This window comes from Balaenoptera ricei, chromosome 3 (assembly GCF_028023285.1).
Source record: "Balaenoptera ricei isolate mBalRic1 chromosome 3, mBalRic1.hap2, whole genome shotgun sequence".
NCBI classification, from domain to species: Eukaryota; Metazoa; Chordata; class Mammalia; order Artiodactyla; family Balaenopteridae; genus Balaenoptera; species Balaenoptera ricei.
The window spans coordinates 37,541,017-37,560,098 of record NC_082641.1 but is presented as its reverse complement, the minus strand read 5'-3'; positions in this window follow the sequence as shown (position 1 = coordinate 37,560,098).

The window sequence follows — 19,082 nt, the reverse complement described above, 5'->3', positions numbered from 1 at the left end:
CAAAGGCGGAAGTCTGAGAGTCACTCTCAAATTCTCCTTTTCACTAATCCTCCTCACCCAATCAGCTGCTTTCCACATAAGCATAGCATACCTTTCTGCCTCTAGAAACTGAATTTACCAGTGGAGAAGTAGCCTTGTTATGGCCAAAAACAACAAGAGGTATACAGACACTGCAAAGGATAATTTGCTACTGTCCAAGAATCCTTTCTAATAGGCCATTGACTTATTTCTTTTCCCTCCTGTCCTCCACCCCCTTTTCCCCCTCCCCCTCCGCTTCCCTTCCCCCTTCCCCTCCGCTTCCTTTCCGCCTTCCCCTCCTCCTCATTGTCTCTGATTATTTTATTTTATTTTTTTAAATTAATTAATTAATTTATTTTTGGCTGTGTTGGGTCTTCGTTTCTGTGCGGGGGCTTTCTCTAGTTGTGGCAAGTGGGGGCCACTCTTCATCGCGGTGTGCGGGCCTCTCACTGTCGTGGCCTCTCTTGTTGCGGAGCACAGGCTCAGTAGTTGTGGCTCACGGGCTTAGTTGCTCCGCGGCATGTGGGATCTTCCCAGACCAGGGCTCGAACCCGTGTCCCCTGCATTAGCAGGCAGATTCTCAACCACTGTGCCGCCAGGGAAGCCCATGTCTCTGATTATTTAAATACCCAATATAAACTGAATATTTTATTTTATTAGGAAATTATTTATTTTCTTAGGAGAATGTCCTTACTTTATTTTATTTTATTTTATTATTTTTTTTTAATAAATTTATTTATTTATTTTTGGCTGTGTGGGGTCTTCGTTTCTGTGCGAGGGCTTTCTCTAGTTGCGGCGAGCGGGGGCCACTCTTCATCGCGGTGTGCGGGCCTCTCACTGTCGTGGCCTCTCTTGTTGCGGAGCACAGGCTCCAGACGCGCAGGCTCAGCAGTTGTGGCTCACGGGCCCAGTTGCTCCGCGGCATGTGGGATCTTCCCAGACCAGGGCTCAAACCCGTGTCCCCTGCATTGGCAGGCAGATTCTCAACCACTGCGCCACCAGGGAAGCCCTGTCCTTACTTTTAGAAGATGCATATTAAACTCTTTAGGAGTGAAATGTCATGATGTCTGCTACTTCTTTCAAGTGATTCCACATTAATAAATGTGTGTGGGGGGCAGAGGAGAGATAGATAAAGTAAATGTGACAGAATGTTAACAATTATTGAATTTAGGTGAAATGCATACTAGTGTTTATTGTATTACTCTTTCAATTCTTATATATCTCCAATGTTTTTTCAAAATAACATATTGGGGAAAATTAAATGAAAAATGTGTTAGAACTTGCTAGTTTTACAATTTTATACTCCTTTTTATTCAATTACTATTATGCCATAAGTATTTCCCCCCTGTTTTAAAAATCCTATTATAAGCATAAAGAACGTACAGGTAAGGACCTACTATATAGCACAGGAAACTATACTCAGTATCTTGTAATAACCTGTAATGGAAACAAATCTGAAAAAGAATATATATAACTGAATCACTTTCCTGTACACCTGAAACTATCACAATATTTTAAATCAACTATACGTCCATAAAAAAAAAATCCAATGTAAGGGAAAAAAATAAGGTACAGGTAAAAAAGTCAACATCCATATAAGTAAATAAAATGATACAAAACCACCAAAATTTCCTGTTTAACTTCAGGTCATTAAAGAGAAAATGCACTGAAAGTAAGCTGTGAATTAACCATTGTATCATGTCTGTATTTCCTATATAACTTTGGATTCGCTCCCTTTAGCCATGTGTGCCAAATCATGAACAAATTTCTAAGCTCATTTCAGACTAAACATGATATGCTTATATTTCAGAGAGGGAAATGTTGTTTAGTTAAAAAAAAGTCAGAGCCATGTAATTCCCTGGCTGCACTGTAGCCCTGAAAGGCAGCGTAAAACTACCTTTCCTATTGAAACCTAATTTCCTCTATTATATGGTCAGAATTACCTGATAGTTTATTCATAGCCCCCTGCAACAAAAGCTTTGTAAAATAAAGGTTCTGAAAGAATAATTTACTATTTTGAATTCTTCTATTTCAATTTACCATTATATAAGAAATGAGTGATGTAGAATTAATGTAATGATCCAGAGTCTAGATCATCCCGATTACTTTTATAAATATAATGTACACACAAGTGATAATTTAGCATATATATTTTAAGTAACTCCATAATTTTTTTTGAATGATAACACCAAAATAGGCTAGAGGAGCTCAATCCAGGGCTTCAGAGGCTGGCAGCCTGGATGTGAGCAAGGGGTTGAAGTCCAAGGAACCAGAGCAGCAGGAAGCCTACTTGGAGCAGTAGGCAGCCAAGAGTTGGAGGTGTCCTAGGTCCAGATTCTCCCCTGTTGTGGGGAGAGTGAACTTAAGAATGACAGGAAGGTGGAAAAGCTGATCTTGCCTCGAGGAGCACTGAAGTGATCCTGGGTAAGGAGTGTTCCTATCAGCACACTCCCAAAGCAGCTACTGTGAGTAAGAAAGGACAGAAATAAATGCAAGTTATTTAGACACCTGCTGTGAACTGAATTGTGTCCTCTCAAAACTCATATTTGAAGCCCTACCCACCCTCCAGTGTAATGGTATTTGAAGGTGAGACCTTTGGAAAGTGATTAGATTCAGATGAGTTCATGAGGGTGGGGTCCTCATGATGGAATTAGTGCCCATAAGAAAAGGAAGAGACACTAGTCTCTTAAAGGAAAGGAAGAGACACCAGTGCTCTTTGAAAAGAAAAGGAAGAGACACCAGTGCTCTTTCTCTGCCATGTGAGAGCACAGTGAAAAAGTGGCCTTCTACAAGCCAGGAAGAGAGTTCTCACCAGAACTCAGTTGTGCTGGCAGCCTTATCTCAGACTTCTAGACTCTAGAATTGTCAGAAAATTAATTTTTGTTGTTTAAATCACCTAGTCTATGGTATTTTGTAATGGCAGCCCCAAAAGACTAATACAACACCCAAGCTACACAGATGTTGAAAGTGAGAGTTACAGAATATGGCTATAATATATATTACATATTTTTAAAAATTAAGGAAGAATTAAAAATTAACATATAAAAACACAGGAATTAAAAATTGTATGGAAAAAAAAAAAAAAAAAACACAGCCAAAAAAAGAATCAGTGAGCTTGGAGATAGGCCAATAGAAACCTCCCAAAATGAAATGCAGTAGTGAGTTGAAGGTCATTGCCCCAAAAGAGAGGTTTAAGCCCTAACTTCTAGAACTTGTGTATGTGACATTATGTGGTAAAAAGGTCTTTGCAGATGTAATCAAGGATCATAAGATGAGATCATCCTGGATTTAGAGTGGGCCCTAAATCTTTTCCTTATAAGAAAAAGGCAAGAGATTTAAGACACAGAGATGGGGGAGAAAGGGATGTGAAAATGGAAGCAGAGATTAGAATAATGTACCTATAAGCTAAAATACAGCAAAAATTGCAATCAGCCCCCAGAAGCTAAAAGAGGCAAGTGAAGTTTCTTCCCTAGAGACTTCAGAAAGAATGCAGCCCTGGTGACACCGTAATTTTGGACCCCATAGCTCTGAGCAAATAAAGTTCTGTTGACCTAAGCCATCAAGTTTGTGATAATTTGTTACAGCAGCCCTAGGAAACTAACACAAATGAAAAGAGAAAAAAATAGAAAAAAAAAAAACAACCCACAATGACAAAACATCTAAGAACTGTGGGATCATTTTAAAAGGTGTATTACATACATAACTGGAATACCAGAAAGAGAAAATAGAGCAAAGAAATATTTAAAATAATAATGGCTTAGAAATTTCCAAATTTATGACAAATACCAAATCACAGATTTGGGATGCTCAGAGAATACTAGGCAGGATAAATACCAAAAATCTACACCCTTAGGTGCAAGTGTAAATCATATTCAAACTGCAAAAACACTAAGACAAAATGAAAATCTTGAAAGAAGCCAGGGAGGGGGAGATTCGTTTCTATAGAGGAATAAAGATAAGAATCATGGCAGATTTCTGGTCAGAAACCATGCAAACAACCAAGAAGAGAATGGAGTGAAATAGTTTAACTGTTGGGGGAAAAAAAGCTAGAATTCTATATCCAGTATCCTGGATTATCCTTTGAAAGTGTAGGAGAGTCCTAGCTATTGCAATCATACAAGAAAAGGAAAAAAAGTATACATATTAGGAAAGAAGACCTAAGAATATCTTTCTTGGTAAATGACATGATCATCTATGTAAAAAGTTTGAAGGAATTAACAGAAAACCTCCTGGAACTAATAAGCAATTAGAGCAACTTTGCAGGATACGAGGTTAATATACAAAAGTCAATCACTTTTCTATATACCAGCAATGAACAAGTAGAATCTGAAATTGAAAACACAGTATCATTTATATTAGCATCACAAAAATAAAATACTTAGGTGTAAATCTAACAAAATAAGTAATAGGTATGAGGAAAACTACAAAACTGATGAACAAAATCAAAGAAGAACTAAATCAATGGAACAATATTCCATGTTCATGGGTAGGAAGACTCAATATTGTAAAGATGTCAGTTCTTCTCAATCTGATCTATAGATTCAATACAATCCCAGTCAATATCCCAGCAAGTTATTTTATGGACATCAACAAACTGATTCTAATGTTTATATTGAGAGGCAAAAGACCCAGAAGAGCCCACACAATATTGAAGGAGAAAAACAAAGTTGGAGGACTGACACTAAAAAACCTACAAAGCTGCAGTAATAAAGACAGTACGGTATTTGTGAAGAATAAACAAATAGATAAATGGCACAAAAGAGAGCCCAGAAATACACCCGATAAATATCATCAACTGATCATTGACAAGGGAGCAAAGGCAATACAATGGATTAAAAACAGTCTGTTCAACAAATGGTGCTGGAACAACTGGATAATCACATGCAAAAAAAATGAATATAGACCTTACAACCTTCATAAAAATTAGCTCAAAATAAATCATAGACCTAAACGTGAAACACAAAACTATGAAACTCCTAGAGGATAGCTTAGGAGGAAACCTAGATGACCATGGGTAGGATGATGCCCTTTTAAATACAACACCAAGGCAAAATCCATAAAAGAATAACTGAAAGCTGGACTTAATTAAGACTTAAAAACTTCTGCTTTGTGAAAGACAACGTCCAAAGAATTAGAAGACAAGTACAGACTTTGAGAAAATATTTACAAGACATTATTATCCAAAATGTGCAAAGAACCCTTGACATGCAACAATAAGAAAACAAACAACCTGATTAAAAAATGGGCCCCAAACCTTAACAGATACCTCACCAAAGAAGATATACCACTACATACCTATGCAAATGGCCAAAATCCAGGACACTGACAACACCAAGTGCTGACAAATATGTGGAGTAGAGGAACTCTCATTCACTGCTGGTGAAAATGCAAAACAGTACAGCCACTCTGGATGAGAGTTTGGTGGTTTCTTACAAAACTAAACATACTCTTACCATATGATCCAGCAGTCACACTCTTTGGTACTTACCCAAAGGAGATGGAAAATTATGTCCACAGAAAAACTTGCACACAGATGTTTTTAGCAGCTTTATTTATAACTGCCAAAACTTGAGAGCAACCTAACTGTCCTTCCAAGGTGAATAGATAAATAAACTGTGGTACCCCCAGCCAATGGAATATTATTCAGCACTAAAAGGAAATGGGCTATCAAGCTGTGAAAAGACATGGAGGAACCTTAAATGCATATTACTAAGCAAAAGATGTTAATCTGAAAAGGCTACATACTGTATGATTTCAAGTATATGATAGTCTGTAAAAGGCAAAACTATAGAGACAGTAAAAATACCAGTGGCTACCAGGAATTGTAGGGGGCAAGGGACGAATAGACAAAGCACAGAGTAATTTTAGGACACTGAAAATAAATAAAGTTGGTATAGCTATTTACCCAGAGTTAGCCAAACAACAAGATTTGAGGATACAGTCCTCTGGAGTATGAAGTCTGCCCAAGATTTCTAAACACTGCAAGTTTGAGGGTTCCCAAAACCACACTCAGTTTCCAAAATTTGCTAGAAGAATTCATATGATTCACTGAGAGCTTTCTTGCTCACATGTATGGTTTATTACAGGGAAAGGATATATCATAACCAGTCATGGGACAGAATTTGGGCAAGTTCCAAATGTAAATCTTTCATTGTCATCAGGGTATGTTAGCCTGCAGTATTCCTGTGTGACAATACACATGGAGTATTGCCAACCCAAGTTCACCCCATCTTCAGTGTCCAGAGTTTTTATTGGGGCTTCATTACCTAGGCATGATTAGTTGATTGAATTCACAAGTGCTTGAACTAATCTCATCACCCCTGCCCCACTCCTCAGATCCAGCTAATACCACATGGTCCAAGCGACCCACCATAACTCACCTCATCAGCATAAACTATGAAGTACTGCTCAAGGGGCCCTCATTAACAACAAAGACACTGTTACTATTAGGGAAATTCCAAGGTTTTAGAGGTTTCCTTACAGGAGCTGGTGACAAAGGCCAGACTTCTCCTTGACCACAGCCAAATTCTTTACTATACACTATTATTATCAGGTAAAGTATTAAAAAGCATTATTAGGAGTAGAGAGGAGGTTCTTTCCATATAAGTAAAGAACCAATCACCAGGAAGAGAAAGTAATTTTAAATATGTGTCCACATAATAATATATTGTCCAAATATGAAACAAAATTGATAGAATTATAATGAAAAACAAAGACATTCATCTTCATAGTGCTGGGTTAAAAAAACTTTTCTTAATCATTTATGTGTCAAATGGATAAAGTCAACAAAGATATAGAATATTTGAATAATAAATTTTAAAATGTTGATCTGCTGGTCATATAGAAAGTTCTACATCTAACAACTATAAAATGTACATTAATCTCAAGCATACATAGAATAGTTATAAAAATTTTTCACAATGGACATTAAAGAAAGTTTTGAAAAATTTTAATGGAGGTAGCCTACAGATACTTTTTTCTAGCCACAATTCAATGAGGCTGATAAACACTCTTCTATATACCTACAGTTCAAAGAAGAAATTATATAGACATTTCAAAGTATTAGAACTAAATAGTAATAAAAACCTGCATATGAAAATTATGAGATGTCCTAAAGATAAGTGCTTCAAGAAAATCATGTGGCTTCAAATACATATATTTGAAAATAAATTAAACTCCTGAAAATTAATAGGCTATAACAATAGATTTGAAAACATAGGAAGTGGATAAAACTGATTTTAAAAAAAATATAGAAACCCTGAGTAGTCCTATACCTATAAAAGTAAATCCATAATTATAAGTCTCCTTACAGAACAAACATCATTTCCAGATGGTTTTACAACTGAGTGCTACCAAACTTTCAAAAACAGATTATTCTAATCTGACATAACTGTCTATGGAAAATAAAATAAGAAGGAATCATCTCTATTCAATTATATAAAGTCAATATAATTCTGATAACAAAATTACAATCTGAACTAAAATATGAAAAGAAAATTATGGATCCATTTCACTCATGAATAAATGTCATCAACATACTATTATCCAAAAAATTGTGTGTAATACAGCAATATATTGTAATCAGTTGTGTTTATCCTGGAAATGCAAGGAAGGTTTAATATTAGAAAAATCTATAAATGTTGATCACTACCTTAACTGATTGGGGGAAAAAAGTCATCTCAATAAAATCAGAACAGAAAAAAGAAAAAACCACTTGACAAAATGCAACACATTCATGAAAAAAAAATTAGTAAACTGACAACACAAGGGAATGTCCTTAACCTAAAAAAGATAATCTATAATAATTGTCCAATGAGTTCCTCAAGACTAGGAATTTTGTTCACAGTTGTATCCCTAGCACCTAAAATAGGGGCTAGCAAATAATTGGTGTTCAATAAATATTTATTAAAAGAATAAACAAATAAACTGAGAATTAGAAGACTGCTGCTGTTAGAAGTACTCCCCAATAAGAAGCATTAAACTGAGGAATAAGATGAAAATACTCACTACTATTTCTTCAGTTGTACATTGTATAGGAGGAGGTCTTAGCCAGTGTAATCTGAAAAGGAAAAGAAATTAAAACCATAAAACTTAGAAGGAAGGAAATAAAGCTCTCTTTATTTGCAGGTTATATATTCTTTCACGTAGAAAACTCATAAAATATATGGATTAATCTAAAATAATGAGGCATAAATTAATATTTAACAAATGGTATTTAGATATCAAAACAAATTCAAGATGAATTAGAAAATTAAATGTGAAAACTGAAAACAAAATAGAAATACAGCTTTATGTGCATATGAAAAGGGAACTGCTTGCTAAACATAATATCACCAATAGCATAGAGGAAATCAATATTCCTTTGTTTCATAAAAATACAATTCTTCTGTAAATGAAAAATAACATATAAAAATTAAAATGGGAAAAAGAATTTAAGTGATTTTTTTCACAAATCTATTGCAAAAGAACTGTAAGAAAATGGGCAAAGAACGGTTTTCACAGAAATGTAAATGGAAATAAACATCTGAAAAAGATTTAGCTTCATTAGTGAGAAAATACAGAAGTTAAAAAAAATTTTATGTTTCTATTTTTTTGTCAAATTATCACTGTTGATACATATATAGAATATACAAACTGGCTGCATCTTTCTGCAGAGCAATTTGGTACTGACCTAAAAATATTTTTCACATTCTTTAACACATTAATTTTATCAAGATGAAGAACACAGGCTTTAGAAAAAAAACCAGTTCTGTGTTCGTATTCTGACTTTACCTCTTACTAGCTTTGTGACCCTGAGAATGTAAAATTGGAAGTTAATACCTACCTCACAGCTATTTTGTGAGACATAAATGAGCTGATGTTTACAAGCTCAGGGTCAGACCTATAAAAAGTGCTTTATAAATAGTCACTATTGTTACCAATTCTAAATTTAGTTCATCTTAGGATCATCAGGGATGTGCCTTAAAATGCACTTTAACAGTGAACAGAGAATATATTTAAAATAGTAAAACTGCCAAGAGACTTAGATGTATCAAAAACCGGGAACAGTTAAATGAATTAGATGAGCTATTTTGTAATCATTAAAATAAGGAATACTTACGAATGCAGGAAAATATCACTGTTGGATTAATTTTAAAATACATTTGTAATTATAAGTCCATATTTTAGGATATTTTAAAAATCTGTGGCCAAGACATGGAAGCAACCTAAATGTCCATTGACAGAGGAATGGATAAAGAAGATGTGGTATACATATACAATGGAATATTACTCAGCCATTAAAAAGAATGAAATAATGCCATTTGCAGCAACATGGATGGACCTGGAGATTATCATACTAAGTGAAGTAAGTCAGAGAAAGACAAATATCATATGATATCACTTATATGCGGAATCTTAAAAAAAATGATACAAATGGACTTCTTTACAAAACAGGAACAGACTCACAAACATAGAAAACAAACTTATGGTTACCAAAGAGGAAAGGTGAGGGGGAGGGATAAATTGGGAGTTTGGGATGGACATATACACACTAAAATAGATAACCAACAAGGACCTACTGTATAGCACAGGGAACTCTGCTCAATATTCTGTAATAACCTAAGTGGGAAAAGAATTTGAAAAAGAATAGACATATGTATATGTATAACTGAATCACCTTGCTGTACACCTGAAACTAACACAACATTGTAAATAAACTATAGTCCAATATAAAATAAAAATTAAAATAAATTAAAATGTGTGTGTGTGTCTGTGTGTGTGAACAGACATACAAATACATGTGATGTATTTGTACATCAAGGTAGTGTGATGGGGGGGGTAGTTATCAAACTGTTAGCATTTGTATTGATTCTGGGTTGTGAGAGGATTTCTTGTTTGTACATTGGGTTTTTTTCCCCCCAAACATTAATACACATGAAATACTCACTTTATAAACAGAGAAAAACATATCTGCAACTATTGTACCTAAAAATAATGCTTTTAATAATCACAGGTATTAAAATATTTTCTTGCCTGTCATTACATTTCTTTGTACCTTTTGGCATAAATATTTTAACTGGTTGTGATTCATCACTTATTTTTCTTTCATAGTATCACCTTACAGGGATAAACTTTCTGCTTGTTCCTGCGATACCAGATACAGACAGAGAGTCATTAAGCAAGTAACTTTGTAAAGATACTGTATCCTGGATTTAACATTTACTCCCTTGACAGAATTATTCATGAGACTTAGCAGAGGAGGATCAATTTAGGTGGATTGATATTACTCAGAGAAAAGCTACAATATGTTTTAAGCCATTTCTCTGTAATTCTGGTATATAAACAAAGCTACCTACACATTCTTTCATTTACATTTTAAGATCCAATAGTAAAAATAGATAATAAAATGTTGAATAGAGCAGTATTTAATAACTATCATGACCCTTCAGAATTATCTCAAAGTATATTCTTTCTTTCTTTAAATTTTTAAATTTATTTATTTTTGGCTGTGTTGGGTCTTTGTTGCTGCACACGGGCTTTCTCTAGTTGCAGCTAGCGGGGGCTACTCTTCCTTGTGGTGCACGGGCTTCTCATTGCGGTGGCTTCTCTTGTTGTGGAGCATGGGCTCTAGGTGCGCAGGCTTCAGTAGTTGTGTCACGTGGGTTCAGTAGTTGTGGCTCGTGGGCTTAGTTGCTCCACAGCATGTGGGATCTTCCCGGACCAGGGCTCAAACCTGTGTCCCCTGTATTGGCAGGCGATTCTTAACCACTGTGCCTCTAGGGAAGCCCTCAAAGTATATTCTTACATGCAAAAGTTTTAAAGAAAAAATTATACGTTTTGGTTCATTGAATTTATTAGGACATGTTTGTTTTTCTCTACCTTATAACTGGCACTGTGTTGAGCGTGCAATGGTGAGTGTGAGTCGACAGTTCCTGCCCATGGGGATCTTTCAGTATAGAAATCAAGCCAATGTGACACTCAAGTTAGCCACTCAGAAAATGATGGTACCCTTCCCTCATGAGACCTAAGAGTACCTGCCTCATGTATTACTGATGTGATTCTCAACGTTTAGAGGGCATATGAATCAGAGCTTGTGTAACATGGAGATGCCCAGCCCTGCCTCCAAAGACTTTGATAGGGTGGATCTGAAAAAAGAACCAGGAGTCTACTTTTTAAATAAAAACCTAGGTATTTCTGACACAGCTGATCTATATTCCACACTTTAGAAAACATTTGCATTTGTCATAACCAGGATTTCTGAGTTTTGCAAAAGTAAGAAGAGATTCGACAAGGCTTTGAATTCCTGGAAGCTCTTTCTATTTTTCTGGAATGATTATACAATGATTTTAAGATTTAGAAATAAGTAGAACATTCTATAACTTAATATATAATTAAAACTATTATACCTGAGTTGTTGGTGTACCCTCTTGCTTGTGTACCTTGTTGGTGTACCCTCCGTTCATATGTTAAATCCTACCACCCAATGAGATGGCATTTGGCTGTGGGGCCTTTGTGGGTAATTAAGTCATGAGGGTGGAGCTGTCATGAACGGTATTAGTGCCCTTGTAAAAGAGACCCCAGAGGGCTTCCTTGCCCCTTCTTCATGTGAGGACAAAGCAAGAAAATGGCTGTCTATAAACCAGGAAGCAGGCCTTCACCAGACACCGAATCTTCTGACACTTGGATCTTGGATGTTCTAGCCTTTGGAACTGTGAGGAATAAATGTTTGCTGTTTCTAAGCCACCCAGTCTATGGTATTTTGTTATAGCAGCCAGAAAAGACTGAGGCAGTATCTGACTCACCTTTTGAATGGGGTAGACATCCACAGTATCTGAGGTCAGAGTTGGTTGGTACTACCAATGAAATGCTGAAGAATCCATCTGTGCCTTGGGTTTGTCAACTTGAAATTTTGTCTTAATTATTTTAAGATGTATTTCTGCTTCATTGCTCATGCAACACATAATGCAATGTGTTTTACAAGGCCCTTAAAACTGATTATTAAATAATTTTAAAGCACTAATTTTCTTGAAAGCCTGCTAAGTTATTACCTTAGCAGGTATTTTCAAAACTTTTGGATTCAGTAAAACCAAAAACTCATCTTGCCAAGCACTTTCACTCTTAATTTTTCAACCCATGTGTATTTTAATAGAAATTTAATCCATACGTTTCTGATTCATTTACACTTAAATCATCAAAAAGTTCTTTTGTAAGAACCATTTGATGTCCAAGGTTGTCTGAGCTTTGTAAATCTCTTTTCTTAGAAACAGAATGTTATGTTTTGCCAGAGGTTTGAGTCCTGGTTGAAATGCCAAAACCAAGAGGTTTCAGTGGGTTCCATATTTGCCACAGAAAGCTTCCTCTTTCTCTCAACCAGCACAAAACCAACCCAAACGCCAGAGACCAGAGGACACTATTCTCACTTTATCATGACATGCTTTTTCTCTTCAATTTAGGTTGTAGGAATGTACTAGAGGGTTTGAAGTTTTGCTTTGTGTTTATGAAGTTTCTCCAATAGGTTGATTATACAAGGTTTCTATAACCTTGGGGATTGCTCACTTAAAAGCTTTTCAATTATAATGTAAATCGAAAAACGCAGATTTTTGAAATTTAAAACATATATTCAGACAGAAAAATAAGCAGTTTATATTTCAAGAAAGATTCAATTGTTTTCAAAAGGTGTCATTCTATTTTTCCATTTTTAACTTCTTAATCAATAACAGAAATATATTTAGAAAAGGAAATTGTTAACTACAGACTTCTCTATAATTTTTATTTACAAAAGAAACACATACTATCAATACTTACAAAGTATTATATGTAAGAATTCAATAAAAATTTATTTTCAAAATTATTTCCACTCAATGATTTAGAGGTAATAATTTAGCAGGCTTTCAAGAAAATTAGTGCTTTAAAATTATTTAATAATCAGTTTTAAGGGCCTTGTAAAACACATTGCATTATGTGTTGCAAGCGCAATGAAACACAAATACATCTTAAAATAATTAAGAACAAAATTTTCTTCCAGTCATTTATTAATTGTTTTTTTTTAAGTACTTATAAAATACACCATAAAGTGTTACCCAGATTTTCAACTCTTGGTTTACAGAACATCCTGCTTCTTGTTTTTGAGACACTTGACAAGGAAAAACCAAGGTCACTTAACTTGCGGTTTGGAGTCCTACAGGTTTTTCAATTTTCCTTCCCTCTTTGGCTGAACTTTTTGATAAAAATGAGACACTGGAGATTGTGAAACCTGAATAGATTTTGTCCTTAAATTTTGCATTTTAGTTACCCTTCTAACCTTGACTTTCAAAAAGCTTGATGGATACTGTTAAGGTTTCAACCAATTTTAAGTGTTTGGTTTTATGATTTTTCTTTAATTACTATGTAACCTACAGCTTTCTACTATTCATTAAAATGGTTTTACAAATGACATAAGGCCTGTTGCTTTGACAAATAAAAACCAGGCTTATTATTCCGCCTATAATTGAACAATAATTACAATGTTGATTATCTTTTGTTGGGCTTGCTTAATAAAGCCCTAAGTAGTTTAGTGGGATTTATAGCTTCCAGGATTTGAACAAGAGGTCAGAGAGGTCTTTACTTTTTGCCAGCTGACCTTTTGTTTGAGTTTAAATTAACCCAGTTTGTGCTGCTTTTTAAATCTGCTCTCAAAAGTCAGGCCTGCACAGTACGCTATATAGATCTCTACAGCTAACTAATGAAGTCGTCTTTTTAAATTTTATTTAAATATCTAGGTGATTTAAAGATGACACTAACTGCAAACACAGGAATGTAATCACTGCAAACACAGGAATGTAAATGACAGAACAGCTAGATTAACCATATACTTTAATGAATATCAAACTGCTTTCTGCAAAGTCTTAGAAATACTGGTTATTGAAGATGAGAAGGCATTTTTTTTTCTATGCACATTTCTGATACTCTTAAATAAAACTATAATTAAGTTTGTTTGTTTTTACCAAGAATATTTTCATAATAATCATTAAATCTGATAATTACAAGCCAAGACTAAATTTTTTTTTAACCCTTGTCCATCTGATATACTTTTACCCGGTTACACCTTTACCCGCTTAGTCTGGAAGAGAACAGGAAGAGAGGACATAGAAACTTATATTATTATCTTCACTATTTTTACAATTAGTTCCAGATTCAGCCACCAACATATTGAACATCTGTCATGTACCTGGTTTTATAGTGATAAAGGAAACTCGGTCCCTGCTGTCCAGGAGTTCAGGGTCAAGACAAGAATACAACTTTATCCTTTCAGCATTATATAATTCCTTAGACATTGACCTGAGTGTTTTTTGTTATATTATGCAGCTTGGTCCTCCTAGGATGGGGCTTTATAAATATCTATGGCTTTTCGTAAGGAAAAAGCAATGTTTTATCTTGTTGCTGTCTTAAAAACTCCATGGCTCTTCCCTGACTGAACAGTACCACCTCCGAGTGAGGGGCAATACTTGTTTAGATGCTTAGGTCTAGGGTGTCTGTTCAAAAATCAGCTCCTAATCTTGTTATCATCATCAAGTCACCTCCAGCTGAGACGTTCAGAACACTGCTTACATTGTATTGAATACTCAATAGTCTGATAAATGGTATGATGTTTGCTCAGACAGCTTCAGATACAAATGTTTTTAACAGACAGTGTGAGAGAAAGAGAAGTATGGCTTAAAGAGTTCTAGACTTGGAATCAAGTGTTTTAGCATCAGTTTTACTAATTATAGGTTTTGGGAGAATTACCATTTCTAAACTTGTGTCTTTATCTGTAAAATGGAGATGATATTTATCTCACAAGCTTTTTTTTTTTTTTTTTTAATTGAAGTATAGTTGCTTTGTGATATTAGTTTCAGGTATACAGCATAACGATTCAATATTTTTATAGATTATATTCCATTTACAGTTATTACCGAAAAATGGCTATATTTCCCTGTGCTGGACATATATCCTGTTGTTTATTTATTTTATACATAGTAGTTTGTACCTCTTAATCCCCTACTCCTATCTTGCCCCTCTCCCCTTCTCTCTGTTTGTTTTTGGTGAGGATTAAGTGAGATTAATATAGGTGAAAGCTCAAGGCACAATGTCTAACACACAGAAAGCAATCATTAAACATTAATTGGAGCAGAAGCAGAAGGAAAGCATCTACCATTCCTTTCAGCTACAAGTATTATGCATTCAGCTATTTCCTGGAAAGTCAAAACAGGCAAGATGGAATTCCTGGTCTTGAGGAGCTAAGTTATATTTATTAGAGTCTAGGACCTAGACAGTTTATGCATTATTTGATTATCTGCTACAAGCTTCATCTACAGTAACTTCCTCCATCCAGCTGGCTCAGATCAATATCGAGGACAACTGCTATCAATCAGGATAAAGAATTAGCTGTTGACAATTCATTTGCATTTGTTCTCTGTCAATCAGTAGATGAGATCCAAGCACTCTTATATAGGTTATTGAAATTTTTAAAATTTATTTTCTATGAGAAAAACAGCACTGGTTTTACTATTTTCTAGGTAGGATACAAGTGCTTACATCTCTTTCTGTGTCTATATTCCTCATTCGCTAATGAATAAGTTAGACAGTTTCTAAAATCCCTTCTAATTCCAACATTCTATTTTTTATGACTCAAGCTGTTAGCTTTTGATGGAATGTATTAATCTTTCCATGATAGATAGTTGGAGAAGACAGAGCATTTTATTATTTAAAAAGTTGAGAATAGCTATAGTGTTGGTGTCAGTTCTCTGAATAAGAAATATTTATTAGTATCTACAGTTCTCTGAGATGGAAACTAGCAACACATGTATTTAAATTCTTTTCATGCTACTATTTGCTGAGTTGTGGATGATTACTCTCCTGGTTTGGAGCACTTTTATCTTTTTGGTTGCATATTTCACACCCATGTTGATGCCTATTATGAGTGTTTTTAATATTAAAGTACATACCAGCTCTGCAACTTATAATGTATGTGACTAGGACAAAATATCTACTTTGTAAAACCTCAAGGTTTGGGGGTTTTTTTGCTTGTTTTGGGGGGTTTTTTTTTTGTTTTTTTGCTTCTATAAAATAGAGCCAATAATACTCAACTAATAAGATTTTTAAGCACTTACCACAGTGCCTAACAAGAACCCAACATAGTTTTTACATTTTAATTAAGAAATTAAATATCTAGTTATATTTTGGCATAGAGTTATTGACTTTGAACATACTCATCCAAATATGTAATAAGTCTATCTGGTACATATTACAACTAATTATTAGTCACTAGAAGAGACAAAGAAAAAAGTCTATCTATTCCTTTCCCTAAAAAAGCTTATAATCTGTCTTGGGAAACAAGACATAAGATTCAAGAAAAGCTGAACGATAAAGTAGTTGTTATAAGAGATTCCATAAAATAGTATTTGCTAAATTACAACTTAGTGATATAAATGTATCACTATGAAATATATGAACATTTACATGAAAACATATGTAAGTCAATTCAGAAATAGGAGATCACTGTTACAGAAGTCTGTGTGGAGCAGGTGAGAATTAAACCAGGTCATTGCAAATTGCTCAAATTGAAAAATAAGAATCATTGCCTAAGCCAAGGGAAGAGTTTTCAGGGAAATACATAGTAACATCCTACATGCATGGATGCATGGATACACACATACACACAAACAGAAAAGAAATTTTTTAAGATAAGTTATGTAAACCACTGAGCACTGTGCTTGACCTGTCATCAGACATAATAATTGTTACTTCTTACTGCAGAGGCCACAAATTTGGAGCCCACTGGGCAAATTAAGGGCCTAGACATATTCTCTTTAGCCACATCTTTTTCTTTACATAACACATGAAACAGTTTTTAAAAAGTGGAGGATTTCATAATTAAAAAAAAAAATCTGCATCTCTGGTTTCTCCTGAAAAATCCTGCAGATTTTCTATAACTGAGCCTGCATTGCCTTACCACAAATCTACCGGGACTGAATAGTTGCTGCCGCTTCCTTTAAACTTGACCTCAATCACTAAGGTCTCCACCAAACTCATTCAGTGCTTTCAGATGTACTTATACCCATGCATGCATGCTACCATCTTGCAGAGTTTGGCATTTGCAACCCCCAAACCCTGAAAAAAGGCTCCATTTGCTCCAGTCTCCACGGGGAGGAGAGGTGTCATTGGGGAGGACCCCTCAAGAGAACACCTGGGTCAGGCTGGGAGATGACTGATCAGGGGAAGATTTGCAGAAAAAAAATTAGTAAAAGGCAGCTTGCTTCTCTCATCTGACCCTCTAATCCCTTCTCTGAGTAGATAGATGAGACCCCTCAGGGTTTTTCTAAGTACTTTAAATTTAGATGGGCTACCTGTGTGGACTAGTGAAAAGATTAGCTGGTCTTAATCTAGGTTTTGAAGGAAAACGTTGCCTTTCTATTGCCATTTAGAATAGCTCACTAAAAGCAGTTAGAAATTTAAGACAGACAACCTAGTGAGAAAAAAATGAGTGGACATTTAGAGGGAATGTACTCAGGTATCTCTTTAAAATCAAATTGGAGTAATAAGCAGCTGAACAGCCTGCAAAGCCAGGATCAAGATAACAGTTCCCATTCTCTTTCCTCTAGAGGATATACCTCAGGTGCACTGTAGGGATATTTATATATTTTTCCCAAATATCTAGAAAGTTCCATGGAACTTTCAAAACATCCAATGGCAGTCCAGAGCTGTCCTGTAAAAGATTCAACAGCAAGAGGAGAACCACAATGAACTATGAAAAAGCACACTAGCAGCAGAATGAAACATTCAGATCTGGTATTAAGCCATTACGTAGTTGTTCATACATGTATTCTTGGGAGAAGGAAAAAAACCTAGATACAGCAGATAATTAGTGAACAGACAAGAATAGAGATGGAATATTAGGCTGTCACAGCCTGCTGTGACAATATCTATGGAAGACAGAAGCTGTACATTTCTGATTTACCACTTATGTGACACAGTAAAACCCTCACTTAACCAAGACAAGTAAATGTTACGGCCCCTGGCTGGTTCAGCCAAGTTTCAGATATTTTCTATCTTATCCAAAAATGAGGCCACACAGTACATTTAGCATTAAGAATTGTCATAATAGTGTAATAGGAGGCATTTATGAGCACATTCCTTAGCCTTTTATGTCCCAGTTCTGCCTCTAAAAAACAGAGATAATAGCCCCAATTCATGTGGTTAGTATCATGTGCTTAGTAGGGTATCTAATACATAATAAATGTGTAAATTGCAATTATTGTTGCTCATATACCATTCCACCCTGAAACAATATCTTTGAAATTTAAAAAAGAAGCTATGTAATTACATGCTAATTTATGGTATTACAGAGTGATCTCATTTTTTGCTTTCAAAAAGCAGAGCAAATGGTTTTTTCTTTGTTTTTTATGTAGGAAATCTGAGGCAGGAAAGTTTAAGTGACTTGTCCAAGGAAATCCCTACAGGAACATGGTGGAGTACAAATCAAAGCCCAATGTTCCTCTCACAATCCGATGATGCCTCGTTTTTCACCCTTTTTAAAAATAAAGACCAAAAAGATAGTGTCCCAAGAAACTAACACAGAAAAATAAAACTCCCTGTGGTCATTTACATGCCATATTTATTCTTAGAAAGTGAACAGAAAACAGAAAAATTGCCTCTAAATGACTGAAATGCTCACTGATTAAAATTGCTAAATCTTAATAAAGCATCATTTATTTGCTCATGTACAGGATGCTCTGAGGATCATCATATAAGTGACCAATTTTAGGCTGTGAATAATTTAATCACGTTTCACAAATATCCTCTTTCCAGGCACCACAATCGTTGAGATGTAAGTGGATGAATTCCACTTTTGTGACAACTCATGAAGTTCAACTTTGTTTATTTGGTTTCTTTCTGGACATAATGAAAAAAATATTGGGGCCATTTTGGAATTTTCTGTGAAATGTGGCTGAATGAATGACTTCCCCTTCTCTAAAGAATATTCCCTTATATGGCCACCTATTAATAGGCATCAAATTCCATTCCTCTTTCCCCAACCTGTTTGACATGGAGCATATTCTTTCTAA